The sequence below is a fragment of the Nyctereutes procyonoides genome, unplaced genomic scaffold (genome assembly GCF_905146905.1).
Source record: "Nyctereutes procyonoides isolate TBG_1078 unplaced genomic scaffold, NYPRO_anot_genome, whole genome shotgun sequence".
Classification (NCBI taxonomy): domain Eukaryota; kingdom Metazoa; phylum Chordata; class Mammalia; order Carnivora; family Canidae; genus Nyctereutes; species Nyctereutes procyonoides.
In genome coordinates this window covers 14269946-14295186 of record NW_026575048.1, presented here as the reverse complement: position 1 = coordinate 14295186, position 25241 = coordinate 14269946, and the positions used below count along the sequence as shown (strand labels likewise).

General features: G+C 41.5%; 1 long non-coding RNA gene across 1 annotated transcript; it reads left to right on the top strand.

Moving 5' to 3' along the window:
- The first annotated feature begins 11424 nt into the window (after positions 1–11424).
- Positions 11425–18171, top strand: LOC129511048 (uncharacterized). The gene is made up of 3 exons (XR_008664741.1): positions 11425–11727; positions 12240–12376; positions 18123–18171. It is a non-coding gene; the product is annotated as an uncharacterized LOC129511048 (long non-coding RNA).
- The last annotated feature ends 7070 nt before the right edge of the window (positions 18172–25241 follow it).

Below are 25241 nucleotides of genomic sequence, written 5' to 3'. Positions count from 1 at the left end.
GGGAAAGGATATCCTCATAGTCAGTTGGATGTGTGCTCAGCCCAGGATGGTGTGTCACAGGAAGTGACCCTTGACTCGAGAATTCATTCGGCAGACATCTCCCAAGGGCCCACTGTATTTGAGGCCCCACAAAGTCCTGGGGGCACAGACACAGGGAGATACTGTCCTCATCCTTTAAGAGCTCAGGTTGGTGACAATTAGATAATATGGAAGCTCTGCTTGTAGAGAAATTTGTGTCTTGTGAGAAACAGAACTTAAGGGCTGTCTGTGAATGTTTATTTAACTCTTCCCATAGGCAGCAATAGAATTTCCTCAAAATTGGCTCAAAAGAGCAAATGAACAATTACTTCTCAATCAAGGCTTATGTGATTTGTTCTGAAAGAATTCTCCAAAGTCTTCTTACATTTCCTTTGGAGGTGACTGTGTTTGGAGGACAGTGTTGGTGTGGCTTTCCAAGTGTCCCTGGTTTTAGGCTTGAGCTCAGGATCTTTGGGAACACCAGGGCTCTTTGGTCTCTGAATATCTAAATTATTTGGAAGCTTTGCAGTGAGGTAGAGTGCATGTGTGGGATGGGATTATGGTCTCATTTCAGGCATCCTTGTGGCCACGGGCATCCTGGAGATGATCTATAAGAAGCCACCTCTGACATCCTCTGAAGCACAGAGGATCAGCCTGACTCATCATGCTCACTGAATTCTATTTGACGGGGGAAGTCTTTGCTGTAACCATCCCTGGAAGAAAAATCCTGTTTTGTCATACATTTCTTATAAATATTTTAGTACTAAAATGACTTTGAATATAATTACTAAGAAGTTCAAGATGTTTAATGGGCTCCGTGGCAGTCAAGTTAAAATGCCTGTCACTTTGTCTCCGTAATGTGCACGGAACATTCCTGCCTGGAGTAAGAACCGTGAGTGTTATGTTTTTGGCTTGGATCTTGGCAGGTGTGTAACGTGACTCCTGATAGCAGGACAGCAGATTACATTCGGCTCTAAAACCATTTCTAAGGCTCTTGGCACCCAAACTGTTATTACACGTCTGCAGGTGTTTAGTAATTGGATTAATGCAGAGCCGAAGGAATGTCTGCTCCCCGGCTCTGAGAAACATTGAGGAAAGACAAATTCATTTCGGAGAGTGACCTGGAATGTACGATGACAGGCCTGCGCTCACACATGAAGCCAGATCTAAGCCTGCACGTTTAAAATGAACTGCTGTGAGCAATCACCTTCCATAGGAAAGTTTATCCAAAGCTAAATATAATAACAATGGCCTTGTGAGTCAGGCGGGAAGGAGCTTCAGCTTGGGTTTTGATCCTCTTCCAAAAGCAACTTAGACAACTTGAGCTTAAGCCTTCCTATCATGCAGCTCATGAACCCCACAATCCTAGGTGTTTAATAATAATAATAATTTTTAAAAGACCTTGGTAAACAGAAGAGGATGATAAGCCTCCCAGTGGAAGTGCTGAGACCACAATGGTATCCTGGATCATCATGCTCTTGCCAGTTAATTCCCACCTTGATTGTAAAGACAGTCTCACTGTGTCACAGACCTCCTCTGATTGCTCATAAGATGATGGGCAGTGTTCACACCTCACTGCAGTGATGGCCAGTGCATAGAAGAAGTGGCTGCTTTTGGGGTAATTTTGTCATTCTGGCTAATTGAAACTTATTATACCCTCTGAGAGCTGGAAACCAAACTCTCCAAGGCTCCCATCTGAGTAGATAAAACCTAATGGTTTGGCTTCATAAACCTAACCTCTTTCTCAGCTTTACAACTCAGAAGGGAGGCGGACCATTTGGAGAGAGTCCAAGTAGAAGAAAGATAATGGTCAAAAGGCAAGTTTTGTGAAGAAAGGCAAAAGACTTGCTATTGCTTAGCTTAAACCCCAGAGGGGTAACTTGTAGTTCACAAATATTATTATAGTAGGCAGTGAGAATAGGTTGGTGGTAGGAGGGGAGGAGGACAAGAAGCTAGTCATGGTATATAGGGCATGAGTTTGAAGGGCTTGTAAGGTAGAGGAAATGAGAAATCTGTATGTGGAGGAAGGAGCATGGCCAAAATGGCTACTCATTCATTCATTTGTTCAACAAAATTTGCTACTCACATCTATGTGCCAGTTCCCAGTGCATGGGGACTGCCACATGATTGCAATATATTTTCGACTTTCTGAGAGCTATATTCCAGAAAGCGTGGTATATTCTCTTCATACTGGATTTGATAGCACAAGAGGGCTGTGACCACTCATGGGAGCATTTCGATGGCCTGGGGTAGGAGCTGGGCAGGTGTGTCTGGGCAGGTGTTGTGCCCCTCTGGAGGCTTCTAGGCGTCTTGGCTAGATTGATGGGGTTCTAGCCGACTCTCCTGCTGACTTTCTGGCTCTCACGTGGAAAGAAATTTTATTGGGGAGGGAAGATGCAAATACAATTCACATCTGGTTGTTTGGGTTGTAGGTGAGTGGAACATAGAAGCCTGGAAAGCCCCTGTGGTCATCTCAACCTGAAAGTCATACAGAGGAAAGTGGAAGAGTTCTGAAAATAGGCAACACAAACAAACAAATAGCAACAACAACAACAAAACTTTCAAGTGAAAGGCAACGATCTTGAGAGAATCTAGGGGAGTAGGCAACAGGCCTGTTCAGGAGGAAAAGTGCTCAGAGCCTTCATCACTCAGATGCCAGTATGGCCAGCAGGGCTGGTGGAAGATCAGGAGAGGACAGAGGGGCAGAAGACTTGGGTGGGGAGATACGGTGCTACCTACTGGGCCAAGGATGAATCCCTGCAGAAGGGGTCAGAGCAGGGGTGAGTGATTCTTATGCTGAGAACAGTATTTTACATTTTTCCTGGGGCAGAAAGGAGCTTGTATAATCAAGATAAAGACAAGACACAAAGACTAATGAGACTAAAAAAGCTTAATTTCTTTCCTTGAAAATTAAATTATGAAGCTGCTGCCTGAGGAACTAACTGGGTGACTCTTTGAAAAGTCATGTATCACATAAATCTGTCAGGTTACACTGGAAAAGGTTCTTACAGACTAGAAGCCCAACCTCGTTAGTTTACATCAAGGGAACTGGGAAGGAATGCCTCTAATTCCCAACCACACAACTCACTGGGCAGGGATCACTGGAGTCTAGAAGACTTATGGGAGGGGGATACACGTCGAGATGACAGAGAAGGAGGAGTAGCTTCTCTGTGTATATTTACTACCCTGAAATTATTCAGTCAACCAGAAAGCCAGAACTAAGTGCCAGTTCAGTGGAAGACATTGTGAAAGATAGTGAAGTGCTTGCTTAAGAGCTTTCCACTTTTGAGAAGAATCTCTGGCAGAGAGAATAATGAGTTCCTGGGAAATTCAGGTGGAAAGAGACCACTGTGGTGGGCATGGTCCAGGAAGGTTTGGAAGAGGAGCTGGGACAACACAAATCTGTGTGTGTATGTGTGTATGTGTGTATATAGGGGGTGGGAGGAGGAGAGGAGAGAAGAGTCCACAAGGCACTCAGAGGCTAGTTATTTGGAAAACCATGGTAGGATTCCATCTGTGATGCATGAAGATGTATAATTGACTTTGATGTCATGTGTGGATGTTTTCTCTGTAAACACATAGAGCCAGGCCAGAGGAAGCAGAGTGCAGTAATACAAATTCCTTTAGCTGAAGTGTTCGAAAACTTGAGTTGTCACCATCTGGTAGGACTAACTTTCTTTTGGTGTCTTCAAGGAATTGGGGTGTCTTGTCAGGCAGATGTTTCTATTTCAGCCAATTGTAATGGTGTTGCCCATGTAACATCTGGAGAACCTTCTAGCTCTGAGGCCTGGCTTGTTTTGTAAAGGGAGTCAGGGTGCCCACAAATGGTTGGCAGTGCTCCTTGGTCCAGGAAGGGGAAGGACCCTCATCAGACTCCCTCTGATTCTTGTCAACTACTTCCTTCAGCACCATCTTGCCCTGGAAGACCCTGAAAGCGATGTCATTCTGCATTCGAAATCTCTTCTTGTTTACAAGATATTTGGGCACAGTTGGAATCATTGCAACACAGTCCAATTTCTTCACCTCTTTTCAAAATTTTATCGCATAAAGCAGTATGCTGAAAGATCTCAATGCTACCGAAGGTTGCAAAACCAGAGTAGAGATTCATCTGCTGTTGGAATTCTGTCCAAAGACCTTTCTATCTACATTCCATCCCTTTTCACAGTCCATGGCGTGCCCACCCCTGACACCCAGAGAGCCAGGCAGTTTCATCACGTTTCTCAGGCCAAGGTTGGTCCTGACAAATAACTCTCCAACAGGCCCTTCCCATGAGAACTTGCCCCAGGTAAAACCCTGGTGAAACCTCATAGACGCGAACAGTCTCTGACAAGAGGGAAACTGAACTCTGAAATGTCAAAACTAACAAAACCCAAGAAATCCAGTTATATACCCAAACTCGACTAATAAATGTTTCCTGATTAGTAGAGGGCCTTATATGGGATATGTTTTAATAAGGAGATTGAATTGGATCACAATTAACATTACTTATGTATACGATCAATATAAATAGTTTTTTCATTGAATCAGACAGAAATTCTACTTTATCATCCTGTTTGCTTTGCTGATATTATTTAATCAAAACCCTTTTTATTCAAAGATGTGGCATAGGTAAATTCTAATCCAGACATTCAATTATCCAAATCACTGACATTTTCCTGTTCTCAGAAAAATGCTCCAGGAACACAGGCTGCTTGTTCTCCTACCTTGGCTGGCAGAGAGCTACAGGGTAAAACATAGAAAACTGGCAAAACTCCATTTTCAATCCATGTTGAAAACTGAGATCAATTTTGCTTCTCTTTCTCCCTAAAATAGAAGGAAGAAATAAAAGAAGCCCTTCTTTATATAAAATTGGATCTTAGCATTCTCCAAAGGGGTGGCACCCCCTGGATTGCAGATGAAAAGGGCTCAGTTATACCAGTGAATAATCTGGGATAGGGAAGTGGAGGTGAATGGCTTCCTATAACTGTAAAAAATCCTCAAGGGGACAGAGGGAAGCTTCTGGGGTCAGGGACCTGAGTCAGCAAGAAGCAGGGAGACAAGAAGGTCAGAGCGAGGCTGGGAGCGGGAGCTTGTACCATACAGACCTTCTTACCTCCTACTCGATCTGGGGCTCACCAAGGTTCCCTGGAGTTCTTTCTATCTTCTCTAAATGCCAAGAACAAGCACTAGAAGCACAAGAAGATCATCAAGAACTCCAAACTCAGAAGTGTTTCTTGATTCGTTCATTCAACCTCACAGTATCCACTGTGCATCAAGCCAAAGGCCAAAGTTGGAGGTATAGAGATAAATGATTCACAGGTGGTGTCCCCAGGAAGCTTCCAGCCTAAGGGCCCAAGAATAAGCTGCATCTCACCAAGAGTCTTAGAATTCTGGCTGCATTTGTGTTCAAGTTTCCTTACTCATGGTTAATTTACTATGCCAATCTTTTCTAGTGGATAGGAAACACCAATATCTTACAAGATGATCAAAAGCAATATAATCTGCACAACCAGGAGAATTGAATTTAGGTAGAGGCTGGGCTCAGGGCAGAGCCTAGGGTGTGGCAAGCAAGATGCCTAGGGCACAACATTTGGGGTGGTGTGACTCTCAGGGTCATGCTAGTGCTGGGTCTGCCTAATGCTGATGGGTTGACAAATGTACAGGTCATCAAACTCTCTGAATTTGGTTTGCCTATCTATAAAACAGGACATGTCAACCTCAAAGAGTTGCTGAATCAATTAATACTATACTTACAAAATGTCATAAACACGTTAGTTTTTATCAAAAGTAATGATTGTTTTTTTACCTTTTTCATTAAGTACAATGACAACATTAATAACCACAACCACAACATGCTTTGTGGTAGATCCAGCACATTATATTGGGAATGAACTATAGAAATAAAAGGATCTGGTTCTATGCTTTAAAAAAGCAATAGTTAAATATAGTTAAATATAATAGAGTAGTTAAATGTGGCAAGGTCTTGAGTGATGGAATCAGAGAGACTTTGATTTTTTTTAAACGATTTTATTTATTTATTTGAGAAAGAGAGAGAGAGAGAGAAAGAGAATCTGAAGCAGACTCCCTGTTGACATGGAGCTTGATTTCACGAGCTGAGATCTCTACCTGAGCTGAAACCAAGATTGGATGCTTGACCGACTGAGCCACCCAGGCACTCCAAAACTTGGATTTTAATCCCAGATCTATCACCTACAGGTACTTAAGTTAGCCTCTGGTCTCCCATTTCCTCATTTGTAGAAAGGGAATAATAACAATGACTCATAGGGTTGCTCCTGAGGACTCCATGAGACTAGGTGTGTAACACTCGGATTGCAGCGTCTTGGAGGACTCTCCGTAGATGTGAGCTGCTGTCGTGTGCAGGCTGCAGCCAAACCAGTCCCTGCTGGACCAGACTGTCTCCTGACATAACTCATTTTTTCCAGTTCCCTTAGCTGAGCTCTTCTTACACCACTCTATGTCACAAAGATGTTCTTCCTACAGGCTTGGTTTTAGGAATAATTATACTAAATATTGTGCCTTTCTTTCCTAAGTTTCTCCAGAATTTTAGCTATGGTATGAGTGCCCAAAATGAAGGATTTGGACTTTTTCCTTTAAAATAGAAACAAGGAACTACATTAACAGAATCAGGTTTTTATCTTATTAATTTAGTGAGTTCAGTATTTACCTTATGTTATTTTAAGTTGGTAATTTCAATATTTATTTTAATTAAAAAATTTTTTTAAAGAGTGGGGAGGGCAGAGGGAAAGGGAGAGGAAGAATCTTAAGTAGGCTCCATCTTGAGCTCGGAGCCCAATGTGGGGCTCGATCTCACAACCTTGAGATCATGACCTGAGCTGAAATCAATAGTCAGATACTTACCTGACTGGGCCACCCAAGTGCCCCTCTTTCAGTATTTATTTTAAAACTCTATTTTGAAGCTGAAAGTGAAAAAGAAGGACACACTTTGCTGCCTTTCTCTTGCTTCTAGCTGGGAGCTGGATGCATGAGCACAGCTGGTGAACCGAGAGCCACATGGGGCTCTGAGAGGCTTGGGAAAGAAATGTCACCTTAGCTCCACAAGGAGGAGCAGGTTTGGACTAAGGGAAGGGCTATGAGCCAGGCTCCAGAAGGGGTCAGACAGTACTGTCTAACCTATCCATAGGTTTAGGGAAAGACCTAATGGCACAGGAGAAGATGTGAACCCCTCTCTTAGCAAGTACTTACTGAACACCCAGTGGCATCGTCAGAAGTCAGAACTGTAGGTAACATAGACACAGCCTAGGCCCTGACCCTAACTAGCTTCTGCCTGGCATGAAGGCAACAGTGTTACACACAGGATGGAGGAACTCACTTCCACATTGCAGGCATACAGATATTCACAGGTGAATATGGTTACAGTGCATCAATTTGCTTTTTTTCTGGTCATATATCATTCTCTCATCTGTAATCTATCAGTTCCTGTTGGCCAGTGCCTTAATCCAACTTCTGGAATAGAATAGCCTTTAGGAAAAAGTTGTGAATGGATGAATGGATGAGTATATGGGCCCTTGAGGCATGCCCTAGCCCATGGTCCTAGGAAAGGGATTTCTTTTTCCAAATCATTTATTTTACAGTTGTCTGGTCAGATTCAGTTAATAAATGAATCTTCATTTTTCATGATTGATTTTTCTTGCATTTGTTTATAAAATAGGGCTGAATTTATACAATTCTTTTATTTTTTAATTTTATTTTTTATTTAAATTCATTTTAATTAACATAGAGTGTATTATTAGTTTCAGGGGTAGAACTTAGTGATTCACCAATTGCATATAACACCTAGTGCTCATTATATCATATGCCCTCCTTAATGCACATCACATAATCATTCCATCACCCCACCTACCTCCCCTCGAGTGACCCTCAGTTTGCTCCCTAGAGTTAAGAGTCTCTTATGGTTTGTCTCCATCTCTGATTTCACCTTATTTTATCTTTAGGAAAGAGATTTTTAACAAAGATGAGCCACATGATTCTTCTTCACCAGAGGGAAGGGGTTATGGGCACCATGAATCTCCAGTTATTTTTGAAAAGTAGTTAATCAGATCATTGGAGGGGTGTTCTCTCATTTTCATAGAGTGTATTTTTATGCTCAAAAGAAATCAAAGCTGAAGACTTTGGGATGTATTCTGTCAAGATCCATGTGATCATTTTTTCCTTAAATTTAAGTTTAGAAATAAATGTGTCTCTAAAGATGGATTCAGATGCTTTGGTTTTGTGGTTAGTAACCATTATTAAACAAATGTGCTTCCCCTTTGTTTTTAGCAATCAATGTGCTTAAAACTGAGAGCCCAATTGTGCTAAATCTACCCCAGCATCTGATAATTCCTTTTTGTTCTAACTTTGCATTGTGTTTTTATCTTGGATTTATAGGATGGGTTTTTCATGAATCCCCTGTATATTTGCAACAATTTCTTTGTATTTAAAGAATACAAAGATATAGGGACATAGATTCAACATTTTCTCAGAGGGATTTATGATTGTTCACAGAGTTCAAGAACCCCATCATTTTTGAATCCCCAGGACACACACACCTGTAGTGCTCAGTGATTAAGTTGAGGCAACAGATACCCAGGAGTAGATCTCTAGCTCATACCCACCTTTTATTATTGGAAACCCAGCTCCCTTGGATTTTAACTTGTTTTGGTTGCAGGATAGGGCCCATAGCAAGCCAGTTCTAGCCAATGATAGCTGCATCCCTCCTGCCCTGAGGATAGTTCGCACTTTCCCACTATTTCCCATAAGACCTTTGGCAGGTCAAATATCACAAATCCTTCTATGATAAATGTTCTGTGGGAAGTGCCATTTACTTTCCTGTTTCCTTCTGTTGCTTTGGAGAGTATGTAATATTGGTGAAGAAGGCCATTAGAAAAAAGCTAGAGCGTAGGGACTGATAATGGATATTCACAAATACGGCTGATGCTCACCTCTCTCCAGCTTGTCTTCTCACATTGCAAAGCTGCATGGGAGAGTGTGGCTAGTTGATTTCTAAGGTACTTAGTTTCTATAACTCCCTTTGACTCCCAATCACTGTTTCACTTATTGATACCCAGCAAATCCTGATACAGTAAATTTTTCTTATATCTTGATAGCATACAACCCAAAGTTTTCAGCTTTGATCTCAATCATAAGATAAGGCATTCAGCATAAACTTCAAATGTGGGGCAGGATTTGGGATGGTTGTGCTTAGTGGGTAGTCACAGCACTAAACAAGAAGTCTAAGAGGAAACTAAAAGAGATGAAGCAATTTGCCCAAGGTCACAAAATAATAAGGGAAGCAGAAATCCAAATCCGGCCTTTTCAACCTTCAAATCCATGCTTTGCAGTACTACCAAGTAGAGAAGAACATATGAGAAGGTCAATTATGAGATAAGGGACTGCCCTGGGTGATGACATCACACATTAATTAAACCCCACTCTTCATGACAGCAGTAAGACTCCAAGAGTACCCTGAAGTACTTCCATCCAAACCCCGGGACACAGAGTCACCTCCAGTCTCCAGGAAGCCAAGGACATTAACTGAGCAATTCTAAGTGGATTTGTCAGTCAGTTTAACATTAGAGTATGCAAGAAAAATCTTGAAAATAAGAAATGCAAACACTCTATTCCCATGGTTGGATTTCAAAATTGTATTCTAAGGATAAAATCCGGGATGTACATGAAGTTGTACATACAAGATGTCCCTTTCAGTGTTATTTATAATATAAAAAATGATAGATGGTCAAACCGGTAGTCAACAAGGGGTCCCAGCAAATTATGGCAGGTACACACAGGGATCTTAGACATCCCCTGTTGTGGAAGCATACATCATCATGGGGGAAAGGGTTCTTGCAATGTTACAAAAGGGCACGTTACAAAACAATATTTTTATTTCTGATAAGTATATTGACAGTCTAAAAGAAAGATTTGACTAAATAAAACACAAGGCCCAGAAGGGTGGGATTATGGTAGAGTTTTGTTTTCCTCCTCATGCTTCTCTGTGTTCTCCAGTTTTTCTGTAATGAGCATGTATTACTTTTGTAATCAGAAATAAATGTCAAACAAATGTCACTTATTAAAGATACAAAGCCAAATCCTGTCCTCCAAGCACTCAGTTCAGGACACCCCTGAGTTATGCTGCTGGATGCTCCCAGTCTCGTACAGGGGGGTCTGACCTCACAGCTGTTGAAGAGACCCACTCCCTCTGTCCTTCCCCTGAGAATGCATAGCTGGCCTAGAGCGGGCTTGGCTGGAAGAGAACCTGAGTGTCATCTTCCCTACAAGGCCGTGAGAGTGATCTGATTTCACACACCAGACCCATTCTTCCTGAAGAATGTCCTTCTCCCACCCAGTGGAGTGGGACCTCTTGTTCCCCATAGTGTAAGGGGTTCTCATGGTGCAGGATGTGGTGATGGTCAGCACTGGCTTTTTCAGGGGATTCCTGGGGACCTCATGGTGGAGGCTTGTGGCAGGCCAGGACATGCATGGGCTTGCCTGAATTTACACTGGGAAACACTCAGGCTCTGCTTTGCTGCATTTTTTTTTTTTTTATGAATAAGTAACAGGTAATCCTTTTGGAGGGAGGTAGGATTTAAATCACACGTTGGTGACCTTACACCCAGAGTGAGCTATTGGCCATATTCAGTCCTCTATGTTCTGCCTTGCTCAGGATATTAAAGGTAATTGGTTAGACAGGCTCAGTGTTGTAACCAGCAGGCTATGGGCTGAAGGATTTTGAAGGGCAGCCGAGTTTCAGCCTTCCGAAATGCTGTCATTTGCTAGGAAATGACAAGCGCTACTCCTCCACTGGAGCTTTCTCTTGCCTGCTGGCATCACCTTACAGATGCCCAGCCCCCGGAGCATTGGCTCAAGTGTGGGCAAGGTTTGCAGCCCAAGCAGGAGCTGAGGAGAAGGGTGGGCACTCCAAGCAGGGAGGAAGCTGGTGAGCAGCTGCTTTCACAGAGTTCTGACCAGGGAAGGAAAAGTCTGGGAGGCACAAGAGCCCAACTTCTTTTGGTCTCCTGAACATGCAACCTGAACTTAGGGAAGTGCATCTGTGAGCACTCGGAGGGCAATGTTCAAAGCTCCACTGTGCATGTGTTCCCTCGGTCTCCTTGCCTTTCTTTTTCCCTCTTTGAAATGAAAAATAAAGCCACCTGTCAAAGCTGGTGATATGTTCAGACCTGTAACCCACACAGATTCAGGAAGACTTCAAAGTGGAAACTCCTTGGATCAGATTTCATTTCACTGCAGATGGTAAATTTATGTCCTGAGTTCCCACCTTTGCTCTCACTTCTGTTCTTTAAGCTGCTGAAGAGAATATAGAGTGGTGTTAGGTGCAGACTAATGAGTTAAATGCCACTTATTCTCTCGAACTTTACAGACTATCTGGATTTCAACAGAGATGAGTTGAGACTCATCTTTTTATAGTTGAGCTTTTCTTTTTGTAGACACTGGGGTCCTGAAAAGCATTTGCTGATAGAAGATAAAACACCCTTTGAGACTCTACCTTCCCTACTAGGGTGTCTGTCAACTTTCATAGTACTTGGGTTTATAACAATGGGGGTGAGAATAGTGTAAACTCATAGGGTGGTTGTGAGCTAATTGCATTATTCTATGCAAAACAGTGAGAATACTGCCTGAGACCAACTGTCATATAAATGTGTGAACTATCTTTTCCCCGAGGAACCAGACATGAAGGAAGCTGGTGAAGGGACGGTGAGTCCACATGCTATTTATTCAAAACTATCTTGGGCAGCCCGGGTGGCTCAGCAGTTTAGCCCCACCTTCGGCCTAGGGCATGGGCCTGGAGACCCGGGATTGAGTCCCCCATCAGGCACCCTGCATTGAGCCTGCTTATCCTTCTGCCTGTGTCTCTGCCTCTCTCTCTTTCTCAGTGTCTCTCATGAATAAATAAATAAAATCCTTTAAAAAACCCTATCTTTACCCATTATCTAATGTAAATTTCTCTGAGAGCCATGATCTGGCCCCAGCTTAGACCAAGGGGACATATGTACAGTGGTTTCCTTCCTTGGCTATTTTGCTCTAGAAAAGACTGGCATGCTGTCTCCTCAGAGAAGATCCACCCAATCTTTGCTCTATAATCTCTGAAATTCTATGATGCATGTATTCTGGGCCATGTAGTCTGGTTACATTGACTACAAAGCAGGTGTATTTTTCTCTTATCCCATGAGGCTCTCTTTATTGCTCCCCACATGGCTTTTTTGCAGGGCGCATCTGTCAACCTCTGGTTTGTGTTCCTTGTTCAACTAAGAAGCATTTATAAAGAAAGGAGGAGCCATGGCTTAGAAGAGATGTGGAATTTGTTCTGAAGCATCTCCCCTATACTTTGGACAGTGCCCTCCAGGTAAGTAGATTAGACAAGATCTCAGGGGAGAGCTTGTAGGGAAGAGTAACTACATGTATACTGCCAAGGTTACACTCGGATTATCTTCCAGCCCCACTCCCTCTGGTAAGGGAGGGTCTCTTGTCTCATGTGGACAGAGCACTCATTTGCTTTCCAGATCAGTGACAGCTGACCAAGTAGGAGAGCATGTTTCTCCATGGTTCAAGGATGCTGCTTTGTGGACTGTAAGGTTCAGGCAGAGGTCAAGCCTGTGCACACTCTCAGGGCAATGGGCTCCTGGGTAGGGTGCTCAAGACACTTTGTTGTTCATGATCTGGTCCTGCCTGGTCTCTCTTCTGGAGGACAAAGGAACAAGATGGAGTCTGGTTTGATACTGAATAGGTCACTATGGTCAGCTGGCTCCTGGTTAAGAAGTGTCCCCAGCGTGTGCATTTCCAGGTTGCACCCTTAGACTAACTAAAGAGGTGCAAGGGAATGCTTTAATCTGCATCCCAGGTAGACTTTAGCCCTCCCTTTATTCCTACGTTCTTTTCCTTTTTCCATGTGGCACTTTCTGCCTGGATGAAAACCTTGTATGTAAACATCTTCTTTTGACAATCACCATTACCACTGGACTTTCAGCCAAGAATAAGACCATTCATCAGACATTCTCAGACTACAACTCGTTCCCTGATCTTGGAGAAGCAGAGAGAAAGTAGTTCCCGTCCTCTAGGAGCTCACAGTTCTGTGTGGCAGGCAGATGAGTGGAGAGGGAATTGCCAGGACCACAGAGACTGTTGCAGTGGAGGGGTACATGAGGCGTAGCTGGAGGGCTGTGTTCTTGACAGGCTGCTTTGTGCAGGAGAGGGGAGTTCCTTTCTCATGGGAAAGGAAGTTCCCCTGGGGATACTAATCTTCATCAGATGTAGCACATCTCCTCCTTTAGGGACTGATACCGATATTACCCACAACCTTCCTTCATACTCTCAGAGAGTTTCAGGAAGGCCTGGTGTCTCCACACAGAAACTGAGCCTGGTTTTCAGTTTCTTAGAGCCATTTCTTCTGGCATCATCACTTCACTGCTCAAGCTGTTCGGCTACACCTATTACCTGATTCACTTAAATATCGGTTGCCCCTGAGTTCCTTTATACTTCTTACCTTCTTATACTCGGGTTCATCCCGGGTGAAGTCTTCATAGCCTACCCATCCATTCTCAACCCTTTCTCGAGTTTCAGGAGTCACTGCCCATTCCCTTCATGTGGTAATTGCTGCTTACGACCCAGGTCTGTATCTGATCTCAGGGTCTCATATTCCTGGCACTTTAAAATACTGCTGAAATTTTCAACACTTTGGAACATAGATCCCTCCCCCTTCACGTGTTTGCTTGTCCCTTACCAAGCCCAGAATACTGGATTATACATGGTAGTGACTCAAAAGGTTTCTGTTTCATAATAATTTTGCAGCTTTTATTTTCACATTTGTCAATAAATGCTATTTGACTATATTACTCTTCCAGAATAAAGACAAACTTCTCATATGCTTACATACATGATAATTAGCTCCTATTTGTTGAATACTGACTATGTGCTGGGCTATAGATGACTTGTACTCATCATTTGATTATAACACTTATGATAACTTGCAAACTAAGTGTTATTATATGTATATTAGAGGTGGAGAAAGTCTGGTGGCTGTTGTAAGAGTCTGGATGGAACAAGGAAGGTGATCTATATGCTGACTATTCATTCAGTAATGGTCTACACCCATCGTGTAAGCACCCCTGCCAGGGGAGCAGTGAGTTGGAGAGCAGTGAGATGGTGTGTGAGAGGAGAGTTATTTTAGGACTGATGAGTCCCCTGCAACTTCAGAGTTACCTTTCTTTCCTTTGGCAGTGTTAAGCTTTAGGCAGAACTTACTTCAAATAAATTGATGACAAAAGGAGGGTCTCTTGGACTTTTGTACTTATCACGTGACTCAGGTACTCAATAAGGATTTAGCACAGCTGTGTTTTTAATAATCTAAGCCAGATTAAAGGGATCCGTGTTTGAAATGTGTGTTTTATTTAACAATGTGTTACTTGTAGCACTTCAGACACACGTGGGTTTCTGAGGTTCTATTGAGGAAGCTGCCTGAATGTTCAGTGTGCCATGGTTTTCACAAGATTTGTCTCCTCCAAATCTTATAAAAAATAAGCTTTAGTGGCTCCCATGTCCCTCAAATAAATGAACACTAATCAACTCACACAGTCACACAGTTCAGTTCATTTAATTTTTAAAATAGCTCCATGCTATTTTACTTTTAAAATCTTAAGAGATTTCCTGAATAGATCATTACCACCAAGTTGGTACTGACTTGTGGAGGCCATAAAACAAATAAAGTCATTAAAAATAATTTGAACAAAAGGAGTAACTTGATATTATGCCATCTACATTTGGTTAAAATGACGTTTTAAAGTTCTCTTTCATCTTACTAAACAGATCTCTAAAAGAAAAAAATGTGATTAATAATTATCCTCCATAAATCTTATGATAACTATTATAGTCTTTAGAGAATTATGAATCCACATCTGGAAAAAGTATTTTATATGCTACTGCCTGTAAAACAGCATGCCATGCATTTTACAAGTGCACGTTAGTAAGTAAAAATACGGTATGTTTTTTGTGTTCATCATTTTCCCCTGCAAAAGAAGTGTAAGCCTAGTTTATTTCATTATAAAGAGTGCTAATAAAGTTTATATTATGCTTGTTTTCTTCCCTTACTTTGGTGCTGATGCAGTTTCCCTAGATTATTTGAAATGAGCTTTCTATCAGAACTCAGGGAAGCCTTCATTATAAGCCAGGTCGTTGGTCCCCTCAGAATCAATGCATGGGCAGAAGCCAGCTGGTCCAAGGGGGTGACAGAAACATCACAGGAGGAAGCTAAAGCCATAGAAGCCACAGACTGCACTTTTTTTTTTTTTGGCTCTCAAATGTGATTCCTTTTATACTATTTTAAATGCACAGGTCTCATGAGCTAGCGATTCAAAATGCAAGATCGGCTCATTTTTGGAATTAGAAATTCGATTAAACTTAAACATTTGTTAAATAAAATGAGTAAAGTACTTTGAGAGCCAACAATGTCCCTTGGAAATACAAAATGTTTTTTCGTTTCCAAGCAGCTGTTTGCAATAAGAAGTGGCTGGTGAGTGAAAGGGAAGGACGCCATTAAGTGAAGGTAACCCCTCCAGAGTTTTATGGAGCTCTGCAGTCATGTGAGCGCCATCAGTGATAAATATCACAATAGAGGTTGCAATGTGCCTGGTTTTATTTTCATGTGGATCCTTGAATATACTTTAACTCAAGTCACAGAATACATTTAATGACCGACCATGGAAAACCACGATCGTAGTGTGCACAAAAGCAACCTTAGTGAAAAAAACTGTAGAAATCTTATTTCTAGAAGAATAACCTACAATAACCCATAACAATAACACCTGTAAACCAAATTGCCTTTTGTTTGGATTTCAGAAAAGCAGCAGGTTAAACTCGACTAAAGTAGATACCAGGTTTTCTGTCTCCAGAGAGTTTTCATGCATTTATCTTTTGGGCTTCATTTCCAAGCCTTAAGTGACCAGATTAAGGGCTCAAGATGCGTTGGAATGGTGAGGGCCGTAAAGTTCAGCGTCCAGCCCCCTTACCTCATAGATGAGGAATCTGAATGGCTGAGTGGGAAAGGAATTTGTTCTAGGGCCATAATAAGCACAGAGAGGACTAGGACCCATACACTCGATTGGGGTCCTCCAGCTCCTAGCTACTCCAGTTGACTGACAAGCATTGAAAATATTTCTTTTTTTTTTTCTATCGAAAATATTTCTAATTTAAAATGGGGTCAGCTTGGCCCATGAGGAGCGTTCTGTTCCCTTCATTGGGTCATCAAAACACATCTCCTAGAGCCTCATTTGCTCCACAGAGATCATTGATGGTGCCATGCACAGTGTCAAAAAAACACCACTCAGTAATGATAGATAGATGAACAAAGGTAACTTTAGTGCACTCAGGGCATGTGGAGAAATAGTTCTATTGCTTGAGGTTCCTAGACATAGTTTCTATCAATAATTAGATGTGTGAGCTTGCATAATTCTCACAACAGCGTGCATCTAAATTGCTTCAACTTTAAAATAAAATCGGAAAAGATGATTGCAAGGAATGTATATGCTAAGGAATTATTCCAAGATTGGTTTCAGAGTTCTGATGAGTGATAAGATTTTCTAATATCTGTTCCAATTTCTATCTAATGCTTATAAATATGCCTGTATCAGTTAAGCCTTCCAGTGGAACAAACCAGCCCCAAACTTAGAGGCTTAAAGCAACAGCCATGTATTTAACTGATGATCCTGTGGGTTGGCGATTTTGGCTGGGCTCACTCATATGTATGCGGGATGATTCTGCTTCTGGGGGTTAACTGGATATTGGTTGTTGTGGGTAATAGAGACATCTGGGCACATCGTTTCTCTTCTCCTGTAGGCTAGCTAGCCTGGGCTTGTTCATATGGTGGTCGTAGGTTCTAAGAGACACAGCAGAAGTAATCAGGGTCTCTTGAGACCTAAACTGGGAACTGGCACATCAATTATTTCCATAGCATTGTATGGCCAAGCCATAAGACCCAGCTGATTCATGTGGGAGGGGAAATAACCTCCATCCTTCAGTGGGAGGATTTCAAAGTCTCACTGTAACGTCAAAGTAACGTGCATACAGAGAGGAATGGAGGATTTTAGCTATTTTTGCAGCCTACCATAGTGCCTAATTCTTATTATTTAGAACACTACGTGCTCCTTGGATCAGCAGTGCTAAGACTTTGAGCTTTCATGAACCAGTAAATAAAATAGAACAGTATAAAGAATCCACATGAGTATTAAAAATTGGCAAATTTTGGTTTTAGTAGGTAAGAACACCTAAAACCAAATACCAATTCTCCTCTATTCTCATCATATATATGATAGCAAGGACTTCATGAATCTGTAACTCTAGGGATGTAACATTGAGGCTGGGCGTCCTGAGTGCAGTTTTAGCTGGTAGGAGGAACTGGCCCTCAGAGACTTTGGTTCTTACCTCCTCACTGCAGTCAGCAGCTGTGAATCCTTGATTAAACCATTTACTTGGCTGAACTTGAATTTTCTTATCTATAAAATTAGACAGTTTCATTGTATTTTTGTGAGTATTACATGAAATAACATATGCAAATGCTTGACACTCTGCCTGGCTTGTAGTAACTGCTCAGTGTAAGACAGTTGATTATTGGATGGTTGATTTGGTTTTGAAAAAATGTTAATTGATTTTTATATACACGCCTTTCCACTGCTGGAAAGGAGTAGGAAATGCCACAGATTTCTTTTTAACTCTGATTGAACTGTATTAGGAAAATACGAGAATAAAATAAATATAAAATTCTAGCTGCATTTCATGAAAATGCAAACAAATAGCTATAATAGCATACTTTTATCATCGATATTCAACTAATATCAGTACCTCCACAATTTAATACTTGTTCTATGGATAGCACTTCCCAATCATGTGTGTTTTATCTCAGAGTAAATAATTTCCCAGGGCTTGTCTGATACCCTAGGAAGTTTTGCAGGAAGTGATTTACTAACCTTTCTTTTGCTACCAACTTTTGTGACCACTAACTACCCCAATAGCTAATATGTAAAGGACCACTTATAACTTTGTGGAAAAAAAGACTCCCATTTACTCTTTTGAGTATACTGATCTTATTCTTATAATTCTCTCAGGAAAAAGAGATGAAGAAACAGCAGAATAATGTGATGACCTCAGTTTGTGTGAAGCCACTGTTGAAGGGAACGGGTAGGAAATGGTTTTGTTCAATCCCTCCTACCAGCTGTTTCTGAAGCTCTACCTTTTTTATTCATAATTTTCATCGAACAGTCCCTTAGCAGCTATTATTAAGACGAGATTACATGCAGAACTGCTTCTTGGTTGCACATTGGAGTTATAAAAATTTCAATATGCTAGAACTAACCAGTCTTTAAGACTAAGACAAAATGATTTTTTCAGCGAGTCTATTTACATCATAGCCTGTCACCAACTTTTTTTCCCCACTGCTCTTCCTATCCAGTTGGCTTCCCCCGTCTGTATCTGAGTGGTTTCCATTTTAGGTAGAGGGAGAACAATGAACGTCACTGCTTGTCCCTGCTGCACTTGGTCATCATGGGGCTTTATTTACACTGGTGACTTCACATGGTGCCTTGCTCCACACTGATTAGTGAGAGTGGTTTCCTCACCTCTGCGGTGCCCACCCATTCTTAATCCTGTGATGTGCCAAACGGGTCCACAGCTCAAAGAAGGTTTCTGAAGCAATGGAAGGGTTAATTCTTTCTGTAGCTATCATATTGTTTTCTTAGCATCCCTAAAGATGTAATTCTTGCCAAAAAAATAATCTCAAACTTTACTTGAGCCAAAGAAACTGCCTCAGCAGCTTTCTTAATTCTGTCAGTGTTCATGAATCCTTTTCACTCCTCCGTACATACCTTTATACCTTCATGTTGAAAAACGCTGTGTGAGCGTCTGTGCACACGTGTGTCCTTGCATTCTTATTTTCTTTTGAGGTCTGATGTCCAAGATTGTTATTCAGAATGATTGCTGTGTGATTTTTGTACCCTCTATTCATCTGGAAAGATGACATAAAAGTAGACCAATTGATAAACCTGAGAAAAATAAAGGGAAGGAGGATGTTATGAATAATAGCAATAAAATTAACTTCCCTACATTAAACTGTTAATTCTCTGAACTTAATTTTAAAAGCCTAAGATTGGGAACTTGAAAATTTACCACTTGGCATCTGTCTTTCTCTGTCTCCCTCTCTATACTGGATTGAGGGAAACCTGTAGATTATAGCAATCATATATGTCTGACCCTTCATTTGGATTTTTAAGCTTTCTTTGGCAAGCATAATTTGGTATCATTTTATTTTTTCATTTTACTCAGAAAGATAAATACCTTCGTGATGAGGTGGCATGCAAATCCCTTGCCATACAGCAAACCAACCTTAAATACTATTCTCTTTGAAATGGAACTGACCTCCATAGAACAGAAGGGAGGCAATAAGAAAACAAAAATGCCTCCCTGAAACAGAACCCAGAATCTAAAACCAGTCATTCTCTTGAGGGTTGAAAATGTTTCCCTTCAAATGAAATTAGACTTGTGTTTCTACCATTATGGTTTTAGCAATGGAAATTTGATAAGGATGGCCATTTCTCTGTTTCCACATGGTCCAGGAGATCTGGACACTTCTCAGAGAACTGCCTACATTCCTGAGCAACACTTTTCTAATAAAGTTAAATACATTTCTTCTGGTGACACTAATGATGGCTTGTTCAGACTTAACCTACACATCTCCTGAGGCTCAATGCATGACTCTAGATAGGTACGGATAAATGTCTTAAAGTCAAAGTGTTTGCATACATGAGATAACTGACAACTTTTGAAATACGTATCCAGAGTTGTGGGTACAATTTGCTAGGAAGAAACAGTGAAGAGCACTGTAGGTAGAACAACAGGCTGGCAAAGGTACAGATTATGTTGAGTGCCAGTTAAGAGTTCTGAAGGCTGCATTGAGGATTCATGTAGAAAAATAGGGAAAGAGGAAGTCAGATGGGTGCAGTAGACAGCTTCCGGCGTGGCTCCCAGTGATTTCTGCCTCCTGGTATTAGTGTCCTTATGCAGTCTCCTGCCCTTGAAGCTAGGCTGGACCTGGCGACTTGCTTTTAATGAATAGAATATGGCAAAAGTGGTAGGATGTCATGTTCATGATTAGGTTATAAAGACTGTGACTTGCTTCTTGGTAGCCCTCTCCCTCTGACTTCTCCTGCAATCTTGCTCTGATGAAACAAGCTGCATATCATGACCTGTCCTATGGAAGGGACCACATGGTTCAGAAGTGAGGGCAACCTCTGGTTAATGGCCAACAAATAACTGGGTCCCTCCTTGCAGTAGTGACATGCAACTGAATTCTACCACAATCATGGAAAGAAGCTGGGAAGCAGATCCCTCCCCAAGCAAGTCTTTGTATGAGACTGCAGTCTTGGCAGAGACCTTGATTGCAGCCTGTGAGAGACTCTGAAGTGGAGGACCCCATACACACTGTGCCCAGATTTCTGACCCACAGGAGCTACGTGAAACTAATTGTAGTTTAAGCCTCTGAGTTTTGGTATAACTTACTATGCAGCAATGGGTGTTGTATCAGTCAGTTCTCCAGAGGAACCATATAGAGGATACACACACACGTATATATTTCTATGGAGAAAGAGTGAACAAAAGAGAGGACAAGGGGGAAAGAAATCATAAAGAGTTGGCTTGTGAAGTTATGGAGACTGATACTCCGTCTTCAGTGTGGACCAGCAGGAGAAGACCCAAGAGAACCATTGGTGTGGAAGAAGTCCAAAGACAGTTTGCTGGAAAGTTCCCTCTTGCTTGGGGAGGCTAATCTGTTTGTTCTGTTCATGCCTTTAAATGATTGGATGAAGCCGACCCATATGATAGAGAACAAGCTGCTAACTCAAAGCTGATTTAAGTGATAATTTCATTCAAGAATACCATCTAAGTTGACAAATAAAAATAACTATTACAGATGTGATGTCACACTTTAAAGATTCCTTTCAGAGAAGCTGGAACTCAGTAATATCCTGGGCAAGAGAGAGGACCTTTCAGCTCCTCAACATGCTGTAGTATGAAAGAAACAGCATTTTGGGATGATAAATCTGACATTGCTGGGTGACACTTATAGTTAGTTACAGCTCAGCTCAGGCCATGGTAGATGATTTTGAGGACTTAGGAGCAGGTAATTACACGTACCTTTTAACCAACTGTTAGAGAACAAATGCCTACGTGGTGCCTGCATAGATTATAGAACGCACAATACTAGCATCCTTGAAATTCACAGGTGGTCTCACCTGATCAGAACTCCCTTTCCTTCATGAGTTGTTATAATATATTCCATGATCAAAGAACTTGGAAAATGTAACTAAACTTGTATCAGTGGAACTCAGAAGGTATACTGATTGTTTTAGATGTATTAAGATTTCCCTTCTCAACTAGATATGTTCTCCTAAGAGCAAGGGTCTTGTCTAAAGGTTCTTTGTGGGGACTTGTAGCTTTCAAGCAGAGTCATGATCACCTCGTGGGTGCCATGTTGGTATTCACTTTTGGTTATTTGACAACTGGGTTTATGGGAGCAATCTCAAATCTCAGAACTGTCAGGAGGTAAGATGTTTTGGTGGGAAAACATGTGCGGCTGAGCCTAAATATCCCTCAAAACATTTAGTCTTTAGGGAAAAATTATCTATCTGTAAAGAAAGAGCTATGCATGGCCAGCCTAGGCTATGTTTTGTATAGACAGAGTTGAAATGATTGGGGCTTTGAGTCTTTTATACTATTTAAAGATAACTGCTGGTTTTCAGTGCTCAAAACTCAGGTGCTAGGTTTGTGGCTATGTCATGAAGGTTAACAGGCATCTATATCGGAATTTAATTTATTGTTGTTGCTGCTGTTGTTGTTGTGTGTGTATGCATATAGGTGAGGAGGGGAAGAAGAGAGAGAAAGAGAGAGATTCAAAATTCAGAGCCGATTCTGAAGGTCACACAAATGCAGTGGAAGCCCACTGTCCTGCCTGCAGTATTTTACCAGGTGACAAAGTTTCTAGGCTCTGTGGAAAATATATTCTGAATTTCTTCTATAAATTTTAAGTGTTCGTTTCATTGTGGCCTGCTGGCCCTAGGATTTGGTCTGTCAAGGGTATAATAAAAATGGACATGATGCTTTGAAATGCCAAGAAAAACAAATGCTAAACAGGAGCCTGAGCAAGCTAAAATATGCAAACAAGCCAAGGGCTCTTACCCAGAGCAGGATGGGGGGTTTGGGGTGTGCAGGAAAGGGGGAGCACTCTGCTGTGGAGTGAACCGTAGGATTGCAGCATGCATGGTGAGAACACTTGCACATCAGGCAGGGAGGCACTTGATGCATGTGTTCAGCTGCAGGTTTAGTTGAGATTAATGTGCTTTGATGACCAGTCCTATCCTAAAGTTTCCAAGAGAAATCAGATTCTGATGCCAAGTTGCCTCAAAACAGATGGGCAAGACTTTTCCATGGGGAAAGAGCACCAAGGTGAAATGCCACATGTCAGGAGAAGGTATTTCAAACTTAATTCACAACAGGCAGTAACGATGTAGAAGAATAAACTGGCCTTTAGAAATTTCTGGTGTGAACATTGAGAAGGAACCCAAAACTCTGTTCTTAGAAAAACTGTCCTCTCCCACTGTCCTTTTAGGTTTCCAAATTTCACCTGTTGTGAAATGCTAGCATTTGTTGCTGGAAAAGGACACCAAATGATGTTTTCATCCTCTGCAAAAAAAAAATCTCTGTTTTCATGCATTCAGTATGAGACCAAATATGTCATCACTTTTGCTCAGTGTTACAAAAGGGGGAATTTTTCAGCTGTCTTTATTGGAACAGAGCATGTTTTCACACTACTTTATGTCAGTGTCTCCCATTTTAAGCTCTTGTTTTTATTGGACACTTTGGATTTTTTCAGCCCAATTTGCACATATCCAAAACCCACTAGATTGTAGGCCAGATGATTGGGCCAGGGAATAGCCACTTATTCCCAGATCTGTGTCAAAACTGATTGAAGTAGAGGTCCAAATATTCCACCTGCATAAGATCATCTTAACTCCCCGGAAACTCTGCTCTTTCCTAAGATGGTATGTGTTGGTTTTAACTATAGGCTTTATTTTGACAACGTCCAAATTTGTGTTATTTAGAACTTAAAAAAATGTTATATCTCACAGAACCCCTAGTATGTGTGAATTACCACCACTGAGGCTGCACACCTGTCCCGTGGGCTGCAGCTGGGAGAAGGAAAGAGTAGGGCTCATACCTGCTGTGTGTGTGTGTGTGTGTGTGTGTGTGGTGGGGGTGGTTTGCAAAATAGATGCAAAGCATGTAAAGTATCTTTCCATAGAAACAATATCAGAGGGCAACCCAGATGGCTTAGCAGTTTAGCGCTGCCTTCAGCCCAGGATGTGATCCTGGAGACCTGGGATCAAGTCCCACATCGGGCTCCCCGTATGGAGCCTGCTCCCTCTGCCTGTGTCTCTGCCTCTCTCTCTCTCTGTGTCTCTATGAATAAACAAATAAATAAATCTTTAAAAAAAAAAGAAACGATGTCAGAAATATTGCTGGGACAAATGAGTAACTGGCAAAATACAGAATGAATATAACAGTAAAATTCCATATTTAGTCTAAGCACTAAAGTAATTACAGATACATTAATAAATGTAATACATAAATCATATAAGCCTTTCCTACTATGGGATTCATAACTCATAAATACTCATAATTAATAGCTATCATTTGAATTCGTAAGTGTTATTATACACTTGTTAAAGGGTAAGTGTGGTACAATGAGAATAATACTGGTCTTAGCTTCAGAAATTTTGGATTTTAATCTAATTTTATTATTAGCTGTGTGACCTTGGGCAACCTGTTTATGTTTAAGTTTCCTCAGTAGTACACTGGAGGTAAGGATAGTCATCTTACAGTCATTGATATAGTGGCTAAATGATACAAAATATGAGAAGCATTTAGTGCTATGCCAGGTACACAGAAGGCACTTAATTAATAATTGCATTAGAAGGAACAAAAACATGAACTTGGCATTTGTATAGGAGATCCATATGTGCTATGTACACATAAATGGGGAAATAACAGATCTGAAAGAGGCATATTAGGGCTGGGAAGGTAGGCACAATGATGACTTAGGGTAAACAGGGTGATGGTTTCTCAGGATGACTAGGTTTTGAGGGTAGATACCTACTGCCCTATGCATCCTCTTGTCCTTAGGACCTGTTGCTCCATCCCAACCTCCATCGTGATAAACAGATGAATCACCCATCTCTTTGGACTGGAGTCTTCAGATGCCAACACATAACTGAGATCAAGCAAACCAACTTTTTAACTGGATTGGAGTCAGTTGTTCTGAAAGCATTCCTAAGGGAATACCTGGACATGGGCTAAGGGAAGTTGGAAAGTTGGTATGGACGTGATAGTCACCTGCCCACCCATGGTAACTTCTATTTGCTTCCATTAGCAGCCTTCCTAACCTGCTGTGGACAGCACAGTGCCAGGAGTGCCTTTGTCATGTAGAACTGAGGTTCAGGAGGTTGAAGGAGAGTAGCTATCATTCTGCATTGTAAGTGGAGGCTGGTATTTAAGAGCAGAGGCTCTGCCTAATGAAATATTTTCCATGTCAGCAAGTACTTCTTCTCTTAGTTCTTCCCTATCCACTTTTCCATTTGGAGTGTTTGATACTTAACTCATTTGGCCTTGATTTTCTAGAGTTTATTCAACAGATATTTGTTGAGCACCTGCCATGTTCAAGACCCATTGCTGTAACTGAGGGAAATTCATAAATGGCTCATTTTTGCAACCAATTCTTGCAGTGGACTGCTTGGTCCACTGACCATTTTGCCACTTTCTTTAAAGGTGATCTAAACTTACCAATCTTTATCAAGAGATTAGTTTGTGGACCACTCTGTGATAAGCAGGGTAGAAGTAAAGGAGAGGCATAGAATGGACCTCATGGTTTCATTCCAGATTTTTGGTCCCTTCTGAGCCAGCTTAGTGAAGAGGCTTTCCATGAGGCAGTGTACTGGCAGAGGGACTGCCAAGGAGAGACCAGGGGAAAAATAAAAGAGGAGGCAAACACACGGCCAGGCAAAGGATGCTGGACATTATTTCAGACATGTAAGCAAGATTAAGAGTTGGGGATCGGGACCATGAAGCAGGAAGGAGATGAGCTGGAAATCCCTTTTATGTAACATTTGATGTATGCTCCA